At 36.9% G+C, this 21,614-nt stretch overlaps 1 protein-coding gene and 1 pseudogene across 1 annotated transcript in view; one reads left to right on the forward strand and one right to left on the reverse strand.

Annotated features, from left to right (window-relative positions):
* GPC5 (glypican 5) overlaps positions 1–21,614 on the reverse strand; it is a 1,926,732-nt gene that overhangs the window by 1,259,314 nt on the left and 645,804 nt on the right. The window lies entirely within an intron of this gene.
* On the forward strand, positions 4,560–5,969 carry LOC102826282 (annotated as a pseudogene).

Raw genomic sequence — 21,614 nt, forward strand, 5'->3', positions numbered from 1 at the left:
AAGAAGAACATGGAAACATTAAAACTATGAGGAAACTCACAAGAAAGGACACAAAAAGCATGAACTCAGCACAGGAAGACACACACACACACACAAAGCAGCAGCACCACAAAAAGACAAACATAATGGCAACAATTAATCCATACCTATTGATAATTACACTGAATGTAAATGGACTAAATGCACCACTTAAGAGACAGAGAGTGGCAGAATGGATAAGAAAACAAGATCCTTCAATACACACATCTGACACACAGACACAAAAACAGATTAAAAGTCAAAAGATGGGGAAAAACTGTACCAAGCTGATTGCAATAAAAAATGAACAGGAGTGATAGTACTAATCTCAGATAAAATAAACTTTAAGGCAAAACTCAGCATAATATATAAATATGGAAAATATCTCATGATTAAAAGGACTATTGAACAAGATGATATGACCATAATAAATATCTATGCTCCCATTGAAAGAGCTCCAAAATATATAAAGCAAACTCTAATAGATGTGAAGAAAGATATAGATGAATTTACAATAGTAGTGGGCAATTTAAGTATACTGATTTCAAAAATGGATAGAACAACCAGAAAGAAACTCGACAAAGACACAGAGGAACTAAACAACACAATCAGCCAACTGGACTTCATAGATGTGTACAGAGCATTCAACCCAATAATAGCACAATACACATTCTTTACCGGTGCACATAGAACATTCTTCAAAATAGACCACAAAACAAATGTCCATAAATTTACAAATATCAAAATACTACAGAGCATCTTCTCAGACCACAATGTTATCAAATTAGAAAGCAACAATAGGAAAGCCAAGGAAATAAACTCAAATACATGGAAACTGAATAACACCCTGGTGAAAAGCGACTGGGTAGTAGAAGAAATAAAATGAGAATTCACAAAATTCCTAGAAAACACAACATACCAAAATCTTTGGGACACAGCAAAAGTGGTGCTGAGAGGACAATTCATTGCAATAAATGCACACATCCAAAAAGAAGAAAGAACCAAAATTAACACATTAACACAGCATCTACAACAACTTGAAACAGACCAACAGAAGGAACCTACAGCCACCAATAGAAGAAAAGAAATAATAAAGATTAGAGCAGAAATAAGTGAGACAGAAAACAGAAAAACTACAGAAAGAATTAACAGGACAAGAAGCTGTTTCTTTGAAAGGATTAACAAAATTGACAGACCATTGGCAAACCTACCACAAGAAAAGAAGGAGAAGACACAAACAACATGCAATAGAAACTACACTGGCAATGTCACAATGGAACCAAAGGAAATCAAAAGGATAATAACAGAATACTATGAAGAGTTGTAATCCAACAACTTTGAAAATTTAGAAGAGATGGATACAGTTTTAGATAAATACGACCTACCTAAACTTACACAGAGTGAAGTAGAAAACCTGAACAGACCCATAACAAAAGAAGAAATTGATCAGGTCATCAAAAGACTCCCAACCAAAAGAAATCCAGGCCCAGATGGCTTCACAGGTGAATTCTACCAAACATTCAGTGAAGAACTGTCACCAGTTCTACTCAAATTATTCCAGAATATAGAGGAGGATGGAAAACTTCCTAATACATTTTATGAAGCAAGCATAACCCTCATAACAAAACAAGGGAAGGACGTCACTAAGAAAAAAAAAAAAAAAAATTATAGACAAATATCCCTCATAAACATAGATAGACACACAAAAAACTTCAACACAATCCTAGCCAACAGAATCCACCAGCACAACAAAAAATAATACATCATGACCAAGTGAGATTCATATCAGAAATGCGAGGCTGGTTCAACATTAAAAAAATTATCACGGTAGTCCACTATATAAATAAGAAAAAAGCAAAGAACCACATGATCATATCAATTGATTCAGAAAACGCATTCAAAAAACAAAATCCAACATCCATTCCTGAAAAAACACTCAACAAAGTAGGAATTGGAGGGAAATTCCTCAACATAATTAAAAGCATATATACAAAACCAACAGCCTACATTACTCTCAATAGAGTGAAACTAAAAGGCTTCCCTCTGCGAAGAGGAACCAGACAAGAATATCATTTGTTACCATTCCTATTCAATATTGTGCTGGAAATCTTAGCAAAAGTTATATGGCAAGTCAGGGAAATTGAAGTTATCTAAATTGGCAAAGAGGAAGTAACATAGCCACAGAGGATTAGAGTGGAGAGTAAAGCATCCAGTTGATAAGAAGAGAAGGCATATGCACAAGAACACTGACACTTGCAGATAATACCCACTTGACCTAGCTTCAGTGACTGGATGATCAGAACTCAACTAGAAGAAAAAAGAGGAAAAAAAGACTAATCTGATACAATTTGATGAACTTGACCTACACATATGGATGCAGTAGCTCAAAAGAGGGAATAAATCTTTTCAATGAGGATCATTCCCACCCCACTGATATATAGGGTAGACAGGGATGGGCAACTTGGACATTGGCGACCCAAAATGGGGGGAGACGGGGCTACAAAGGCAAGAAGTGACTGGATTACAAGCTTTCAAGAGGGAGCTTAGATCCAGAATGCTCGTAGGAAGGCAGACTCTCCATTGAGTAGTATCCAATCTGGCTGGGTGAGGCTGAGGAAAAAAAGATGGGAATAGGACAATTGCAGTACAATAGTGAATAACTGTTATCAGGACTGACTGGGAGGGTTGGAAATGTAAAGGTAGATGTTTTTTAGCAAAAGGAGAGGAGTGGTTGACTTTGTAGTCCAGGAGTGCAGGTCCCTGGGACCATTAAGGGAGAAGCATGGAGTGCGGGACCCTACCCAGAGAAACAGTGATGCCAGAGACGGAGGCAGGGACGATTACATGGCAAGATGGAATGGCTGTGGACTCTAGATGCAGAGAGGGAGAGGGGCTGTGTGCTGACTACTGAGGGGCAGGCTTGCGGGGTATACCCTTTGGTTGTTTAATGATGCATGGAGGGGATTGTAATCATGGTAATGAAACGATATATGATAGGATGAATGTAAAGCTAATGTTCTCTCATGTAAACTATAACATAATTCATAATAAAACATTAAAAAAAAAAGATAAGATCAATGTGGATTTCAAAAGAAACTCTGAGGATTCCTCTTGGACATAAAGTAGATAAAACACATGAAAGAAATGAGAAAGTAAAAGAGCTGAACTGGAAATTTCAAAAGGCAGCTCGAAAAGACAAAATAAAGTATCATAATGAAATATCCAAAGACCTAAAGTTTGAAAACCAAAAGAGAAACACACTTAGCTTTTCTCAAGCTGAATGAATTGAAGAAAAAATTCAAGCCTTAAATTATAGTATTGAAGGATTCTGGTGACAAAATACTGAGCAATGCAGAAAGCATTAAAAGAAGATGGAAGGTTGCCCCTCTTGGGCAGTGTGGGCCGGGCAGCCATTTTGGGAAGAGCTTTGCTATGGTTGTGGGTTAACCACCTTTGCCAGATTAGAAAACTGGGGAAGTGCCCTTGGATGCTGAGTTTTGGCCGTAGCTGAAGCCCCACCCCTACCAGTGTGATGATTCCTGTGACATTTTAAATAATTGAGTAGTGTAAAAATTCATAATATATACCAAGTGATTTCTCTACTGAAGCTATAGAAGATTCTTCATATCACCTTTCAGAAGCCCAATTGAGTCTTCAGAAAAAGGACAGAAAACTGAAAAGAAATCCTTGCTTTGGAACTGTATACTTTCTATTCCTTAGCCCCTGTCTTTCAGCTAGTTTTAATTTTGCTCTAAATTTATAAATAGTGAAGACCAAAGAAATAGAAGATACAGTTGGAAGCTTTATACCAAGAAATTTACCTTGAAAACTGCTATTCTGTGGAAAGAAAAGTGTATCAAGTTGCTGTCTGATTAAAAAAAAAAAGATTTCTAATATCTAGATTTTTAAGAATAAGGCAAATATAGATACCGACCTACACACTGTTTTTAACAATTGTGTGAGTAACAATGAGATCTGTATTTTAAGAGATTTGATATGTGGATATTTTGCCACTGGAGTTGATTGCTTAGAAGATCTTTTATATCACTTTAAAATGATATTTTGGGCCTATCACCTGATGACATCACTTGTCCCATGAGCCAACCAGCCTTTCTAGCTTGTTATAAACACCGTTTGCACTCACTGTGCAAATGGCCATATATTATCTATTTAAGCAGCCGTCACTCAAGGAAGTTGAATGAGGTGAACATAGACATAACGCTTTCCCCTTTCACCTTTTTTAAATGTTCCCCTTTCCTTTCCTCTCCCCACTTTTGGGAAAGTGTCAGAAACTTGATAGTTTGAGATGAACAATTGAGGGAACTGAGAAAGTGATCCACACAGATCCTGGATTCTGTATGCTTTATCACAAAACCTGCCACTGGCCAAGCTACTTAAGACACTTTTTCCAAGATAACCTCATGAGAGATCTAGCTGGCAGACTCAAGGAGCTCAGGAAACAGGACCATAGAGGTTACACTCTGGGATCCTGGTCATGAAGTTGGATGCCTCACCTTGCTAAAAAGAGACACTGGACCAAAATGGCGCAGCATGACTTTGTTTCTGCGTGGCTAAATTTCTCAACACCACAATCAGCTAAGTCAAAAACAGGGAGAGCACCTATCCCGAGGGGAAGGCAAATTTGGAGTGAGCCATCGTCGACATAATTCCTCCGATGGCTCTTTTAACAATGGACCCCTTGGAACTACTGGAGATTCCCTCCTTGGCATCAGCCCTCCTTGTCCCACCATGATTCTGTGGACTCTGGTGTTTCTAAGGGAGGAGCATACTCTGGAATCACTGGGAACCTATCTGATTGGCATGGCTCTTCCCGGGGTCATGATGGCATGAGCCAGCATAGCAGGGGTGGCACAGGGAACCATTGCCACTGGAATGGCAGCTTCCAGTCCTGGAAAGACTCTGCCTTTCAAGAAAAAGCACCTACAGAAATTAGGGAAGAAAAGAAAGAAGACAAAGCCAAAAAGTTCTAGTTTGAAGAAGAAGACTTTCCTTCTTTGAATCCAGAAGCTAACAAACACAATCAGCCATACAGACCTATTGGGACCCCTTCTGGAGTGTGGGAAAACCCACCAAGTACCAAGCAACTCTCCAAGATGCTGGTCATCAAAAAAGCTTCCAAAGAGGATCCTGTTGTTGCCTTCTGTGATGCATTCACGTCACCAGGATCTCTTCATACAAATGGGAACAAATCATCAACCATAATTCGGAGTGTCTATAAGAACCTTGTTCCTAAGCCTGCACCACCACCTTCCACACCCAGTGCATGGAAAACTAACAGAATGGAACACAACTTAGGATTCCATTCCACTAGTCGGGAATCTGCTTTTACCAGTCCAATTTCTGTTAACAAATCATTGGTACTGGTTGGTGGCAGAGTTCTGAACTCTCCAAAAGAGAGCCCCTCTAGCACTACCCCTCCAAATGAGATCAGTTCCTCTCGTCTGACCAAGCTGACCTGCCAAACTTCTAATGGACAGAGTGAGTTCCTGAAGACTCTGAAGGATGACCAGAATGGAGACTTCTCAGAGAACAGAGGCTGACAAAATGGAGGATATGGAGAACAAAGCATACCTGAACCAAATTAAAATGGAGAAGAAAGCTGTCATCCGAAGGGCCTTACTCATCCCACAGCAGAATAAAGAGAGGTCCTCTCACATTCCCTGGAAGCTGAGCACAGGTTATTAAAAACAATGGGATGGCAGGAATATCCTGAAAATGATGAGAACTGCCTTCCCCTCACAGATGAGCTCAAAGAGTTTCACATGAAGACAGAGCAGCTAAGAAGAAATGGCTTTGGAAAGAATGGCTTCTTACAGAACCACAGTTCCAGCCTCCTCTTTCCTTGGAGAAGCATTGGTAAAGCAGAGTTTGAGGACTCAGATACAGAAACCAGTAGCACTGAAACATCATATGACGATGCCTGGAAGTAGGCATATAAATGCTCACCCAGTAAACTCTGCCTGTGTGTTAGGGAATATACAGAAGAAACCCTTCTTTTCCTTTCCTTACGTTATTGTTGAATACTTCATGCCCAAGGGAAATAATCATATCTCAAAGAGAGAGTGATTGGCTTGTTTAGCTTTTATTGTTGTTCTTCCCTGCTTTTTGCATAATAAAAGAGAAGTTTGTGTGGTGGGAAAGATTTTAAAATATATATATAAATCACACACAGTATATATGGGGCGATGCACCGGTGGAAGCCGGCAGTGCAGAGAGGAGAAGACACGAGTCTGCAGCAATAGTGTCTACTACCAGCCCCTGGGGCACTCACCCCTGTATGCAAGCAATCATTGTCAATGGCAAAGTGCTTCCTGAAGTTATAACTGTATTACATTAATGCTAATAATTTGGATAGTTTATTTTATTTTTGGCTGCTTGGGTAACTTCAGCCCTTAACCAAGCAAACGTGGTTTTCTTCTCTTTTTTATTTGCAGGGGGTTGGGAGGGAGATACAACTGTAAAATATTTGGATATAGGAAATGTTGTATTATTCTTGCAGCCTTGATATTCAGGGTGGATTTTAAAATATAAATTTTTGTGAGATTTCAAAGATTAAGATTGTTTTGATAACATTATTTACAGATTTAAAAGATGTGGCTATCACAAGTCTGTTATGAGGGGGAAAACTGCATAAAATAACTAGCGTGGAATAAATATTTTGCATCAGGAAAAAAAAAAAAAAGATGGAAGGAATACACAGAATTCCTATTGAAAAGAAGTGTTAGACTTGACAAGAGGAAGATACAAAAACAATTTTTGGTAAAGGAAATGAGTGTAAACTGCTACAATTTGATGAACTTGACCTATACTTATGGATGTAGTAGCTCAAAATACCAACTGAGAAGGATGGAGTCTTCACACTGCCGACCTTAAGGTTCGCAGCCCGATTCTTGTTACACCCCCCTCAAAAACAAACAAACAAACAAACAAACAAAAACAACAGAGGGAATAGAAGCAAATACTGTTGAATGATGATACAGTGAGATTGTAATCATTGCAATGAAATGATGGTATAAAGCCTATAGTCCCCCATGTAAAGTATCACTCAGTTTGCAATAAAAACTTAAAAAAAAGAAAAAAGTGGTCTGCATTCAATCATTGCACTGTAGCATATGACTGATAAGCAATGATATTGAAGGGAAAAGTCCATACTGCATTGAAGGGATTAGCAAAAAGCAAGGAATTGATAGCGTTTTCCACAAACTGATGCAACATTGGAAGCACACACCAACCTCTTCCAAGAAATTTGAAAAGAGCTGTCAGGAATTCAAGTGGGATTCAGAAGAGGCTATAGAATGAGGAGTATCATTGCGTATGTCAGATGGATCTTGGCTGACAGCAGAGAATACCAGAAAGATGTTTTCTTGTATGCTATTGCCTAAGTAAAGGTATTTGACAGTATGGATAACAACAGAATATGGATAATGTTGGGAAGAATGGGAATTCCAGAACATTAATTGTGCTCATGAGGGACCACTACATAGACCAAGAGGCAGAAAAGAATAAGGGGATACTGAATATTTGCAAACCAGGTTTATATCGTTTTCCAAACTTATTCAAACTGAGCAAATAATCTTAAAAACTGGAGTATAAGAAGATGATTGAAGCATCAAGATTGGAAGGTTAACAACCTGTGTTATGCAGATCACTTAATCGTGCTTACTGGAAGTGAAGAGGACTTGAAGCACTTACTGATGAAGATCAAAGACTATGGTCTTCAGTATGGAGTACAACTCAATGTAAAGAAGAAAAAAAAAAAAAAAAAATCCTCACAACTGGACCATAGACAAGGTCATGATAAACGGAGTAATGATTGAAGTTGTCAAGGATTTCATTTTATTTGGATCCACAATCAGTGCTCATGGAAGCAGCAGTCAAAAAATCAAATGACATATTTTATTGGACAAATCTGCTGCAAAAGACCTTTTTAAAGTATTAAAAAGCAAAGATGTCACTTTGAGAAATGACCCAAGCCATGGTATTTTTGATCATATCATATGCATATGAAAGCTGGATAATGAATAAGGAAGACCTGAAAATAATTGATGCTTTCGAATTATGGTGTTGACAAAGAGTATTGAAAGTACCATAGACTGCCAGAACCAACAAATACTATGTCTTGGAAGAAGTAGAGCCACAATGACCCATAGAAGTGAGAACGACAAGACTTGGCCTCTTGTACTTTGAACATATGATACAAGTCCCTAGAGACGGACATCATGCTTGGAAAAGTAGAGGGTCAGCAGAAAAGAGGAAGACCCCGAAGAAGATGAATTGACAGTAACTGCAGCAATGGGCTCAAACATAATAACAATTGTGAAGATGGCGAAGAACTGGGCAGTGTTTAATTCTGTTGTGCAAAGGATCATTTTGAATTCAAGCCCATAGAGGACACCAACAAGAATGTATCTTTCAAAACAATTCAGCTATATTTTGACAAGATCTTGTGTGAAGAAACATAATCTAGAGAAAACTACCTGTATTCCTTCACCAGATAAATCAATAGATCTTCATGATAGCTTTTCAAGCCTATGTAAAAGGTCAATAGTAAGGCATTTGTCAATGAGGGTTTCAACACCATAATATAGATTTTAACTTGCTGATAAAAATCCGAAACTTGCTCTTCTGTAGAAACATAGCTGAAACTAATCATGAAAACTTCGCATAAAAAAATAAACCCTTATTTTCCAAAATATTTTTGAAATCTGGAAACAATAATTTCCTAACTTTTTTTTCAAACAGATGTGTCAAGTTATTGTTGTTATTGTCCTTGGGTCAATTCCAACTCATAGCAACCCTATAGGAAACGTAGATCTGTGCTTCAAGTTTTCTAAACTGCAGTCTTTAAAAAAACAGATCATTAGGCCTTTCTCTTGTGGAGCAACTGGTAGGTTTAAACCACCAACATTCACTCAGCAGCCTAGTGCTTAACTATTGAATCACCAGGGCTCCGTGTGGCTACATTAATCAAAGTAAGAAATAAAATCTAAATGAAAATAACTCAGGAGAAAGAGGGGATTCCAAGTCAACAGAACAGCATTACTTCCCTATCTGGTTGTTACATGATAATGCAGCCAACTATCTAGATTTGGAGGAAAACTCATACAACCTTGCTAGTTGAAAGTGAAGAGTACTTAAAATGCTGATAAGAATCAAAGACTATAACTTTATATATGGGTTGCACATCAATGTAACGAAAACAAAAATCCTCACCACTGGACCAATAAACAACATCCATATAAATGGAGAAAAGATTGAAGTTGTCAAACACTTTATTTTGCTCAAATTAACCACCAACACTCATGAAAACACCAGTCAAGAAAGCAAACAATGTATTGCATTAGGCAAATATCTTGCACAAGACCTCTTTAAAGTGTTGAAGAGCAAAAATGTCAGTTTAAGGACTAAGATGTGCCTGACCCAAGCCATGGTATTTTCAATAATCTCATATGCATGTGAAAGTTGGACAGTGAATAAGGAAGACTGTAGAAGAATTGATGCCTTTGAGTTATGGTGTTGGAGGAGAATATTGAAAGTACCATGGACTGCCAAAAGACCAAACTATTTATGTTGGAAGAAGTGCAGTCAGAACTTAGACATTGGCTACCTAAAATGAAGTGCCGATAAAGGCATGAAGTAATAGGCTTGCAAGTTTTCAAGAGGGAGTTTAATATGTGGCCAGGAGGCAGAGTTGCAGAATGTGTTCTTTGGTTGTTTAACTTATTATATATTTCTGAGAGTTTTTGTGTACATCACCCCACCCAACCCCCCCAAAAAAAACAAACAGAGGGAATGGAAGCAAATACTGTTGAATGATGATGCACAGATGAGACTGTAATCATTGCAATGAAATTATTGTGTAAAGCTGATGTTCCCCCACATAAACTATCACTCGGTTCATTATAGAAAAGAAAAAAAAGGCGAAAAAAGGAGAAGTACAGCCAGAATATTCCTTGGAAGCCAGGCTGGCTAGACTCTGTCTCTCATGCTTCGGACATGTTATCAGGAGGAACCAGTTACTTGAGAAGGAGATCATGTTTGGTCAAGTGTAGGGTTGGAGAAAAAGAGGAACACCCCAACAAGAAGGAATGGCACAATGGCATCAGGAATAGGCTCAACTGTAGCAAATATTGTGAGGTTGGCACGAGACCTAACTGTGTTTCATTCTGCTGTGATAGAGTTACTATGAGTTGGTATTGACTCAATGGGACCTAACAACAACATCTATATTTGTTAACAATAATAGGAAAAAGATCCAAGGATGAAGAAAAAAGTATGATTTCGTTTAGAAAATATATAAGGTACTGTGTTGCTTCTGTTGTGGATACATCTAGGTAAGAACTTGAGCAAGGAATACGACCCGATGCATTCATGTCTGCATAATTGCAAAATGTCCAGTGTTGTTCTTAACCACTGAGCTTTTGACTTAAGTTGTTGTCAGTATAGAAAGAGACAGGCTGTCTGTAATAGTTAGATTTACACAATTTTGGGAGCTTTGATGGTAGGCAGAAAGAATGTACCATTGGCATAAAAAAGAGCAAAGCTGCAATGGAATTCATCTGATGCTGCAAGGAAGATGTATCCCAAGACCCCATCAGGACAACATTCAGACCCTCAACTAAATTAAGTCCTACAATGTAAATGCATTCCTTTCTGTCTATCTCTAAGGAACTTGAGTCCATTGAAGGAGAGACGTTATTTGAAAATGTAGATCATTGTGTTGAGTAGTGAGATACACAAATTTTCTATTTTGTTGAAACAATGGAACATGCTGGGTACATCTCATAGGGCTGACTAAATTCTAGAACAAGATTGCATGCTTTAAGAAAAATCAATCAAAAGAACAAACAAACATGTTTTTGTTAATTAGGCTGAATTTCTGAGGCAGAACTAATGCTTTGTGGTCATCATACCCTGTTACCTTTTTCTCCTGGACACACAGAAAGACCACTTTGCCCAGGTTCCTCCTTTGCTGAGTATGCTGGTCGCATGTTGCTGAGTCATTATTATTAAGAAATATGCAGAAATGATATACATCACTCCCAAGAGGAACCATTAAACCCTTTTGGGTAATTCATCAGAACCATTCTCTACTATCTCAGTGTCTCAGTGCTGCTATAACAGAAATATCACAAATGGGTGACATTAACAAACAAACATATTTTCTCACAGTTTAGGAGGCTAGATGGGTAAATTCAGTGCAAACAATGTAGGAGAAGGCTTTCTTTCTCAACTGACCTTGGTGGAAGGTCCCTGTCTCTTTCCAGCTACTGTTACTTAGTTCCTTGGGATCTTCATCTGTGTATAACATTGTTGTTATTGTTAATTGCCATCGAGTTAGTTCCAACTCATAGCAATCCTGTATAGGGTGCCTGTGGAGCAGCTGGTGAGTTCAAACTACCAGCTTTGCTATTTAAACCGACCTTGAAGTTCAGTACATTATCCTGCAGTGCCACACCAGGACTCCGGACTGTGTATTGTATTCTCCCCTCCATTTGAGCTTTTTTCTCTCTATGTAATCTGTTCTTTTAATGTCTCTGAGGTAATTGGTTTAAGGTACACCTATTAACATAACAAAGAAAGAACTATTCTACAAATGGGTCTGCATTCACAAGTATGGTTTAGGATTTATAACACATAATTTTGGGAAACACAATGAAATGTACAACACCTACTCAACAGCTGAATAGCAGAAACTAAGTTAAACTCAGTTTGGCAGAACTTAAAATGAGAAACAAATAGGTGTAAACATCAATTAATTATCCAAAGGAGGAACATACAAAATAGGACTCATGGAAAATCTTAAATCATCAAAAATTAAATAGAACTCTTGAAAATTGATATCCTAGGAATCAGTGAACTGATTTTTGGCCATTTTGAATCAAATAGTCATATTGTTGCTTTGAAGTGCTGTCAAGTCACTTGACAGTATGTAAGGTTTCTGAGGAGCTGCTGGTGGTTTTAGCTGTCAAACTTGTAGTTAGAAGTCCAGTGCTTATCCTTCAGCACCACACCAAACTCCCCAAACAATCATACAGTCTAGTATACTGAGAATGACAAATTGACAATGAACAAGTCTCATTCATTGTCCAAATAACATTACAAAATCTGTCCAGAAGCATGCTATCAATGATACTATCCATATGTCTACAAGGATGGCCAGTTAATATGACTACTACTCAAACTTATGTGTCAATCTCTAATGCCATGTTGTTGGTGCTCTTTTTGTTAAGTGCTGTCAAGTTGGTTTTGAAGCAGAGCACCCCTATCCATGGTTTCTGACCTAGTGGTTAACAGTCTAGTGTTTATCTTACAGTACCAGCCCATAGATTAATAAACTGATGATTTCACCTACTTCTTCTGTATGAAATTGATCAAGATGCATTAATAATTGCTGTAACTAGAATGTGAACATTGGAAACAGAGAAGAAAACTCAGAAAACGGAAACTATGGTCTTGGGTGATAGAAATTGTATCAGAAATTGCATGATACAATCTTGCAAAACCGAATGTATTCAGGGGAAATATCTTTTTCAACAGCATAGATAATGACTATATCTGTGGCCCTCACCAGATGGAATGCACAGGAATCAAATTGAGTACTTCTGTGGAAAGAGGCAATGAAGGAATTTAATATCATCTGTAGAACAAGGTCAGAGAACAACTGTGAAACAGACCATAAACTGCTGATATGCAAGTTCAAGCTGAAGTTGAAGAAAATCAAAACAATTTATGAAACTCAATGTATGACCTTGAGTATATGCTACCTGAATTTAGATACCATCACAATTGATTTGACACACTAAACACTAATGACTGAAGACCAGAGGAGTTGTGAGATAACTAACATCAAGGACATCATACAAGAAGAAAGCAGAAGTTCATTAAAAAGAAAGAAAAGAACAATGTGGCTGTTAGAACAAACTCTAAACAATATCATTAACATCACATGCAAGTAGAATTTTGCTGAAGATAATTTAAAACTGTTATAGCAGTATATTGAAAGGAGCAGCCAGAAATCCAAGATGGATTCAGGAGAGGACGTGGAAGGAAAGAAATCCTTGCTGACAGCAAAAGGAATTTGACTGAAAGCAGAGAGGACCAGAAAGATATTTACTTGTGTTTTATTGACTATGCGAAGGTATTTTGTTATGTGGATTACAACAGACTATGGATAACATTGAGAATTCCAGAACACTTAATTGTACTCATGATGAACCTCCACATAGACCAAGAAGCAATCCTTAGAAAAGAACAAGGGGACACTGAGTGATTTTAAATCAAGAAAGTTGTGTATCAAGGCTGAATCCTTTCACTACATTTATTTAGTCTGTATGCAAAGCAAATAATCTGAGAAGCAAGGATATATAAAGAACTCAGATCTACAGATGACACAACCTTACTAATATCAAAAAGGACTTTAAGTACTTACTGAGGAATATAAAAAACTAAACCTTTTGTAAGATTACACCTCAACATAAAGAAAACAAAAATCCTTACAATTAAACCAGTATACATCACTGTGATAAATGAAAAGACTGAAATTGTCAAAGATTTCATTTTACTTGGATACACAATGCGTATGGAAGCAGCAAAAAAAGAAAATAAAATAAATCAAATGATCTATTACTTTCAGCAAAACGGCACTGTGGTTTAATGTGCAAACTGCAAAGCCATTTGAACTGCAAGGCCGGTGGTTTGAGCTCACCAGCTGCTCTTCGGAAACCCTATACAGGGTCACTATGGGTCGGAACCAACTCAACGGCATTTAACAACAACAACAAAGTGTTAAGAAGCAAAGCTGTACCTTTGAAGACTAACTTGCCACTGACCGAAGTCTTGATATTTCCAATTGCCTTACATTCAATTGCAAGCAAAAGGTCAACAAAAGACAAAGAAGACTAGATATGGCCTGATGCATTTGAACTTTGGTTTTGGTGAAGAATATTGAAAAGTACCATGGACTGCCAGAAATCCACAGGGTCCCGGGGTAGTGCTGTAGGACAGCCATTAGACTGCTAACTGCAAGGTCAAGGGTAACTGTTGTTGTTATTGTTAAGTGCCACTGAGTTGGTGCAAACTCAGAGTTGGTTCTGACTCATAGGGTTTCTGAAGCTTTAAATCTTCACAGGAACAGAAAGTCTCATCTTTCTTCTGCAGAGCAGCTGGTGGGTCCACAGTCTAGTGCTTATCATATGGAGCCACAGTCCTGGTGTGGAGCTATAGGATACACTGAACTAACCACAAGGTTGGCATTTCAGACCCACCAACCCTCCTCGGAAAAACTATGTAGGATTGCTATGAGTCAGAACCAATTCAACTACAATTAACAACAACAATAACAACCTAAATGTCAACCAATCACAGACCTTTTACCAATTTCCTACTAGTCTCTTATGTAAACTCGCAACTGTCTCCTTGGATCACTTAGTTCATTTCACAGTCCTCCAGACTTTGTGATTCACAATTTGCAATTGAATCTCAATAAAAGCTTTTAACTTTTCATTTCAACTTAACTCTGCCATTTTGTTCTATGTGAGTCATGTTTCTTATTATCCTATAGCTTTCTCATCAAGTCTTTCCTGGGCCCTGTTATAATCTTGTAGCATTTTGTCCCTTTTTTTTCATTTTCTAAATGCTAGTTGTAGTTGTACATACTACTGTCATTTGATTCATATCCATTTCTCCCACTAAGTTCCATGAGGGCAAAGGCTGTGTCTGGTTCTTTTAACCCCTGAATTCCTAGTACTGCCTCTCAATAAAATTTTTTTTGCACTTGAACAAATGTCTGATCCTGGTTGAGGAAGAATCTTACAATAAGTTTCTTTAGGAATAAAAGACAGCAATGAGGCTTTTGAATAAACAAGGGTAAATGACTAACTAATACAGAAATGGGAACATTTGAGATTGTGAAGAATAAATTGTTCTACTTAATAACAGAAATGGTTAATCTTTGTTACTTGAGAATTTAGAAATGCGTCCCTGCAGATTGTGATAGTTATACAAGAGGATTACCTTAGATGGAAGTGATTAAAAAAAAAAAAAAAACTTTTATAATTTGGAATTGGAATTATAAAACACTGCTTAAAGCAATCCAGTGAGTATAGTTAAATCTTAGGAAAAGCAATATCATAGCCCAGTATTAAATCTACATTGAGGTACTAAGAGTAAAAACCTGTTTATTTACATAAGGTAAAGCTTGAAAGAGAGAATGATAATTGTCCCAGAACAGCCTTGATTTCAGATGGCAAAAGCTGACCTGCAGAATGAAGCACCCTTCTATTGCAAAACCCTGGAAGAAATCAAAAGTACTAAGAAGAGACAGTAATCTGTATTTATTTCTCTGGATCTTTGATACAATCTAAAGATAAAAACCAGACAGAAGTTTGATCATGTTGTGGTCAGCACTGGAATACTGCTCAGTTAGTGTGACCTCTGAGAGTTGAATGCATTGAGAACATCTGGGTTCCATTTGCCTCTGGAAACAAGATGGGGACTCTCAACCATCTATCTCTATTTTCCCTAGTAGATGGATAGGATCAATCACATCAATCAACAATTCAATTCATTTCTGGAACACCCTTAATGTTTATGGGACCAGATAAGGGACAGTGCTTGTCCAGAGAGTCTATAAATTCTTCAGCTACCATCTAGTCCATTTTGAAATAAGACCTAAATCCCAACTCCAACCTTGGATAAGTCCCAGTTTCTTAAGATAAAAATGGAGCATTCCTATTTCCGGTGACTATCAAGTAGCCAACATTAGTCACAGAATGTAATTACATTAAAATATGCATTTTAAAGCAAATATTATTCTCAAAATGATAACTTGGAGAACAATCTGTAATGCATGCACAACTGCTCAAGGTCATGGCCTGAGCCTACAGCAGAAAAGTCCTCTTGAGTCTTTTGTAATGCTCAACACCTTTTTGATAGTATTTAACTTCTGCTCCTGAAGCAACGGACATATAAAAATGTCCTCAATTAACTATTTAAAAAATCTGCCCCTATGTTAATGCTGACCTTTATTAACCTCTGACTCTACCCACTTCAGTACAGACCCAGAAATTCTTTCACTTTTTTAAGTACTTGTCTAGGTCATATGATCTTAACACCTATCCTGGAAGATCCAAGTCACAATGAGAGTCTTTGGGAAGCACAGCACGAGCACTAAGGAGGATGCTTGTATATTACAAGTGACACAATATAGTCTTATAACAGGACACTTGAACTGGAATGAAGACAAATATGAAGCATTCCACAGAAGAAAAAAAAAGAGAGAGAGAGAAATATATATGCATATATACATATACATATGAAACAATTCAATAGGCAGCTAATATAACAATTAATCAAATTCAATTTACCATGTATTCAGCAAGGCCCAAAAGTTATTTTAACAGCTACACATCTAACAAAACATAGTGTCTGTCATCATAAAGCTTGCATTCTAACAGGAATAATTTCTAACTAAAACTCACTATGAGACATGGCGGAGTGCATAACGTACTATAAAAGTAATAAAAACAAAGTGATATGGAATACAGTGTAAGCAAGAGAAAGACATTTCGGAGATAGTTATATGTGGGATTAGAACTCAGTTTCCTAAGGTAATAGCTGAGAAAACTTTTACACATGGCTAAAGTTCTATATTTCCCAGTTTTTTAAAAATCATAACATGAGTTTATTAATATTTCTTCATTACACTGTGGAAAAGATGAAATAAAATAGCGTATAGATAAAAGCAAATGTCCATTCAAATAGAATGATTTTCCTTCTCTATGGAAACACTATGCAAAAGTTACTTCTGGCTATAATACTTAAATTATATCAAGGGCAGGGAAATATCAATACATATCAGTTAAAAAAGAGGTATTGGGGTTGATAAAAGAGTTGGATTTTTCAAGAGAAATGAAACTTTGAACTGAATTGGAGGAAATTTCACATTAAAAAAAAATAGAATGAAGGCATGGAACAGAAGATATACAAACTGAGTAGAACAAACTTGCTTAAGAAAAAAACACAGGCAAAGAATTATTCACTGAGTATGTTGTGGAAAAACTTGAATATAATACTAAAAAAATCGAGATTTACTCTGTTGATTGTGGGGAATCCCAGAAAATCTGTTCTATAGAAATCCTGAGAAAATTATTGTAAGAAGATATTCCTTTGTTAAATACATAGATAAGAGACATTCTGTATGTGCAATGCTTTTTTGGAAATTTCTAATATGTTTTTGTTGTTAAATGGCATTGGGGTGGTTTCAGTTCCACAAATATTCATGCACTTCCAGATATTTTAAAGACTTCACTTAAGTTATGTTGGGACAATATGGTAAAACCTGACTAATAGAAAATGGATGAAATTTACATATATCCTTTTGGGGTGAGGCAATTAAAATTCCCATCTTAATACTCAAGTTCTCTTTTCCGCCCTTGGGTACTTTCAAAGTTATGTAAAATATGTGCTATAGTTTAAAGATGAAGTAGGGCAGCCTTACAGACATTGGTCTTTATGTGAAACCAAAGCCTTGATTTGATCAAACCACTAAGAATCAGGTTTATTATATTTTCTACTTTTGACCAAGGACAATTGGGGATTGTCAAACTTCAAGAGAATAGACAAGTACTACGACAGCAGGTGTTTCCTTAGGTTGGAACTCACCATAAAACTTGTTGATGAAGATGTTCAGACGATGAAAATTTGAGAAACCCACTGTTCTAACTTATCTCAGTGTTTCTTTTTGACTCAATTGAAACCATAAGGAAAATTGCATGCTTCTTCCATTAAAGATCCCTATGTGGTAAAAACTATGTGGTAAAAACTATGTAATCAACTATTAGCCTGAACATTGGCTATTCAAACACATGCAGAAGTTCTGGTTATGAAAGGACTATTGTTGTTAAGTAACCAACAATTGTAGCCACAATTTCAATGCATCTCATTGGCCACATCTTCTATACAACCCATTAAAATGATAAGACACAGGTACAAACACATGAACTCACCATAAAAAATTTTTTTTTAAAAAGTTAACTAAATCAAGTGATCATTTTAAAGTGAAATAACTTTTCAAGGAAAAGGAAAAAGGAAATCACATCTGTTTACATAGTGAAGAAAAATGAAAGATTTTACTGGAAGTCTAAATTGAAAATTAAAATGCAATGTACTAAGCCAAATAAGAAAAAATTGAATTGGTGCATCGAAGAGAATTTTAATTTTTATTTAGAGAAAGGCCCCAAGGAGATGGATTGGCATGGTGACAGCAGCAATGGACTCAAGCCTAGCAACAATTGTAAGGATGGTACAGGACCAAACAGTGTTTCCTTCTGTTGTGCATAGGGTAGCTATGAGTTGGAACCAATTCAATGATACCTAGCAACAACAACAACAAACAAAATTAAGTTTATTGTTGATAAGTTCTCTGCAACATAGTTGAAACACAGTCATTCCTCTAGCAGGATATAAGTAGATAAATATAATCTATTGGGTTGTTTTGTTTTGTTTACTAATTTAGTGACTATTTGACTCGAAAGGCCTAATTTCTTTTGGGTTTTAGAACGATTTTAAATGAAAGAATATAACCAGTAGTCATTTAAGAATAAAACTTCATATTATTTGCTATGTCATTATTAAAAAAAACAAACAAACTATGTGCATTCCACTATTAATCAAACAAGGCCAATTGGTGTGGTGCTAGAAATAATGCACTGGACTCTAAAGTAGGTTTCAAGGGCAGTGGTTCAAACTCATCAGATGCTCCTTAGAAACTCTGAGTCAGAACTTACTTAAAGGCACACAACACCAACAATAAGAATAATTAAACAAAGCCTAAATGATTATGGAAAATCCACAGCGGAGGAAGGCTGAAACTAAACAGAGATACCAAGAGCAATCAAAAAGAAACCTGAGGACTGCTCAATTCAAAACAGACTTCCACACCCTTCCAAATAGAACTGAGAGGGTGGTGGTGAAGAAAATTGAACTTAGCTTAGCTCCCCTCCTCTGTACTACATTGTCAAGGAAAGGGATAAAGAGGAGAAAATTCAGAAATAGTTACATTTGTAACATTGGCACAAAGAAGACAATCTGGGAAGTATTATTTCTCCAGAGTAAAGAAATAATTTGGTTAGCATTATACCCTTTCCTTTTTATATTTCTTTTCAATATTTCCCCTATTTATATGTTCTTCAAATTTCAGGCATTTTATGGCCAAAAAGTATTTTATTCTATATTCTGTTTTGTTGGAAACATACGCAAGTACTGAGACGTTGTGGCCCTGTGACAACATGGACGAAAATCCAACCCTGAGGCCCTTCTCAAGATAGCGAGCCATGGACCCTGAGGGCCAAAGGAAGTGACCTCCTGACGTCCCCGGTTCATTGATTTTTGCGAACTCACTGGTTGGCTACCTCTGTATAATTTTCTTTGGTCCTAATATTGTTCATTCTATGCTTCTAACTCCAGTAATTGTAGCTTCTGAGAAATGGTTTCTTTTACAATACCTCTCTTAATGCCTCCATTGTGTTGGCAGTGCGTGGAGTCCTGGGAACAAATCTTTCTGAGGAACAAGCGTTAGCCACCTGGGATGAATGTCAGAACTGCTCCTTATTTGATTATTCAGTTATGTTTGATATCCTTGAACAATAATGGGTTTGAAACCCTTTTTTAGAGCCGAGGCTTTTAAAAGTTTCCTTAGATAACTTAGAAAGGCCAGGAACAGGTATATTGGGAATATGAGAAAAGGTTTTTAGAGGAAAAACTACCCAACGTTTGTAAATAAAGTGGAATGGTAAATTCTGGGAATATTGGATAAGAGGATAATAGTGACCGCCTCTGAATATAATCAGTTTAACTCAGATGCTCTCCTTCCTCCTGAAAGTATATAGGAATGTGTTAATTAAGAACAATGTAGCATTTTAGATATAGATAACTGAAGTCCAGTGCCTGAGATCTTGCTCACAAACAAAAGTTTGCAAAGTGTACAGAGACAGCTTGGCTCTTTTCAGGAACCTTGCTTTATGTTAAGTATCCTTGAGAAACCCCACGTTGCTGCTCTAGATCATTTAAGCCTAAAAGTTAATATATAACAGCTTGATTGAACCTTTTTTCTGTAAAAATAAAAATGTTAGATTGTTAAGAAAAACTATGAAAATATTTTAAAAGTTGTTCCTGGGAATCATTATGTCCTGTTTTGAATGATTAATCACATTTCAGTTCCTTATCCTGTCTTATCTAAAAAATCACATCCTCCCTTTGTGAATTACATCCTTCCTTTGTAACAAATCCCTCCCTAAAAAAGAGAATAAAAGACTGAGGTAGAGTGAGTTCTGCATGCAATGCTAGGCAATATGTTTGCAGATCTGCCTACCTGCCAGCTTGCATCATATCTGTGTGTCTGTCTTTTTTGTATATATTTCATCTCTCTCTTTCTCTATCCCTTTCACCGCCAGATCTCCCTTCTTTGTGACACCCACACTTCCTTGTCGAGGCTGAACCCCAACATAGGACCTCGACACTGTTTACTGATTTTTTTTTAGTGTTGACTTTTTATTTTGGCACTACTAATTATGTTTTAGGTGAAGAGTACCAAAAGTCCAGGGATGTAAGTTCAGTTAAGCATTTTGTGAACTCTGGTTTCCTGCTTCCAAAAAGCGCCTTACTGTCATTTTCAACTTCTAAAACTTGCATTCCAGTTTCACTGTAAACACAAAATGAAATTAAGTGTCCTCCTGCCCTACATTTATGCCACCATATTTCCTTTGTGATCACAAAACACGTATTATGAACAATTGTTGGTTGTCAACATAAACAAACTTTTCAGACTCTTTACCCTGGCCTTCTGTACTAAAACCTAATGCATATCCCAGGCTAATGGTGAGATACTCTACAACCTGAACACTTGCCAAATTTCTGGAATCATGGAGAATTCAACATATAATTCTCTCTGCTCGATCCCGTGGGAACCAAGATATGCAAATTCATGTAGGATAAAAACAGGTAGAGTGAATGCTTACTAAAATAATTTACCACAACATGTAGTGTCTTTGAATAAAAAAAGGTGTTTAGGAATCAGCTTAGCACAGGATCTGGTAGGGAAGAGAGTGGCCAACACTAGACAAAAAAATCTCTTCTGTGTGTGTGTGTGTATTCTTCTTAAGACAGGTTAAACATGGTGGAATGATCAGTTTATCCTAATATGTCAGTAAATAAAGAGTAGAATGAGAATAAATGGGCATGCATATATATGGATACACACACACACACAAATAAAAACAACCTCATAATCACAGGCAAAATCCGTTGGACTGAATTTGTTTCATTTAAATGGATATATACATTTTGTTTGATAAGGAAAGTATATGCAATGCATATCTCAAGAATCTCCCCTGTACACTTCTGCATTTTTGTCTACTGAGGAATTTTCTTTGTTCATTAGTAACAAAGAATCTGCATTTCCATCTCCGTGTTTCAGTTCTCAGTTCCATAGGTTGTAAAGGACAGTGTCATAGATTGAATTGTTATTGTTCTTGTTAAGTGCCATGGAGTTGGTTCCGATTTACAGTGACCCTGCA

The sequence above is a fragment of the Chrysochloris asiatica genome, unplaced genomic scaffold, assembly GCF_000296735.1.
Source record: "Chrysochloris asiatica unplaced genomic scaffold, ChrAsi1.0 scaffold00005, whole genome shotgun sequence".
Lineage (NCBI taxonomy): Eukaryota > Metazoa > Chordata > Mammalia > Afrosoricida > Chrysochloridae > Chrysochloris > Chrysochloris asiatica.